This window comes from Aplysia californica, unplaced genomic scaffold (assembly GCF_000002075.1).
Source record: "Aplysia californica isolate F4 #8 unplaced genomic scaffold, AplCal3.0 scaffold00430, whole genome shotgun sequence".
Taxonomy (NCBI): domain Eukaryota; kingdom Metazoa; phylum Mollusca; class Gastropoda; order Aplysiida; family Aplysiidae; genus Aplysia; species Aplysia californica.
Genome location: NW_004797700.1, coordinates 59223 through 61107, shown reverse-complemented (window position 1 = coordinate 61107; position 1885 = coordinate 59223). Strand labels below are relative to the sequence as shown.

Below are 1885 nucleotides of genomic sequence, written 5' to 3'. Positions count from 1 at the left end.
TAGCCATACTTCAATTCAGTACGGCTAGCCACTTCGTAATTTTAACTAACTAGAGTCCAGATCTAGGCCTTAATTTAAGTAACAAATTAAAAACTTCACTTTTTATCTAAACTAGATTTAGATCCAATTCAAAACCATACTCACTTGGACTTGGAATATAATCAGCAGCAATTATTTTCAGACAGATGCACACACAAAGTAAGAGTACGAGATCAGAAATCAAAACCAGCTGGCTTTTGTTTGGAAAGTTTGTTTAATTTTCTGAATCTTGCGGAAGAAGAAAGGCAAAGAAAGAGTAAGAACTTCAAATGATGTAGATCTAGATTTGTATTCTCCTTTTTTCCTTCCTAATCCTAGATTCTAGATCTAGAATCTAACTCTATGCTACTAATTCTAGAAATCTACACAACTTATAATTTCTTGTCCTGAGAAAAAGGGAAGAGATCAACATGAATGTGTACCCCAGTGCACAAAACACTGACAAGACGTAAGAATAAAAAAAAAAAAGGTGATTCACGTTCCTCCCAATCTCAGGCTTTCCCAGTGAGTAACCAGAAAGAAAATCAATATTGGAAAATATGGAACGTAAAAATAAGTTCGATTTTTGAATGGAATGAGTGGGGGGCTCTTCTCCAGTCTCCAGCCTTCTCTACACAAAGTCCACCAATATTTATCATGTCTTAGGGCCGACAGCCTTTCTAACTAACGTCATTGCTATTACTGCATCAAACCAATAGCAACAAAAAAACAGGTTGATTTAACATTTTAAAACAGCGATATCAAAATGACACTAAAAACAATGGCACCACAACATTTAGTTTTCAGTCAACACACGAAACACTATCCAGGTCCACTTCCTCGTTTTTATTGTTTCCCTTACGCCGTAAGTTACGGCCTGCAGTCGTTATTTCATAAGAGCTGTTTACACATAGACTCTAGATTAGATCTACCTTTTATTACTTACCTTCAAAAGTCCACAACGAAACCTTCACTAAGCTCAACGCATTGCAAACCAAAGACAAGTGTGTGGTTTCAATTTTTACTAACAACAGCAGTAGGAGAGCAGTGCAGGGAAAAGAAGACTTAAAGAGGACTTCGTTGTCGTGCACAATGACCCGGAAGTTACCTGTGTCCCGAGGGCAGAGAAGAATAAGGGAAGTAATTCATGTAATTCTTGCCAGGTTGCTGTCAGTCAACGCTAGTCGATGGCCAATGGGCTAATAGCGACACCTACTTGTTGTTGGCCAGAAGGCCTAACCTGGTGATCAACGGTAGTGTCGGTAATAGCAATGACAAGAATTGACCATAGTGTTGGTTGTTGGAGCATTCGTTCGAAAATACGGTCCCACAGCCCTTAATGAGAAATGTTAATATTATTTCACTCATTTTGATGTAACCTAATAATAGGCCCTATATTAACCTTTATTGTTTGAATGTGAAATAGTCGAGGTGCATACCACAAAACAACGCTTTTTATAAAGAAAACATTAGATATAGATTTATATCTATTTGATATTTTGCTGTTAAGTTTGAAATTTTCTTGAAAATGATTGATTTGCGACAGTTTTAGAGGCTAGAACTATTATATGTGTGATCTACATTAAATAATACGCAGTTTGACCCCCCCCCCCCAAAGCAGTGCATCTGTGTGCGGGAGTACGTCTCCGAATAGTTCCTGGGTGTTTGCCGGAGACGTCTCCGAATATGTTCTGCGAAATTTCCTTCCAAGCACCTGCTCAAAAGGTATGATCACCTACTGAGAAGGAAACGCTGCAGATTCCGATAAACACTTCCCAGAACCTGAATCTGACTCAAGGTCAAGTCTTCGTGTACAATGGTGAAGAGACTTAGTGTCATATCACACATCTGGAGAGAGAGAGAGAGA

At 38.5% G+C, this 1885-nt stretch overlaps 1 protein-coding gene across 2 annotated transcripts in view; it reads right to left on the bottom strand.

The window, feature by feature from the left end:
- The window catches only part of LOC101854187, a 12632-nt gene extending 11433 nt beyond the window's left edge, over window positions 1-1199 (bottom strand). Inside the window, exon 1 of one of the 2 annotated variants that reach the window (XM_005104653.3) lies at window positions 965-1199. The gene's annotated coding sequence lies outside the window, so the exon portion shown is untranslated. Of the gene's footprint in view, window positions 1-144; window positions 772-964 lie in introns of those variants that run through there. The other variant, XM_013086048.2, reaches the window with a different exon arrangement.
- Window positions 1200-1885: the final 686 nt, after the last annotated feature.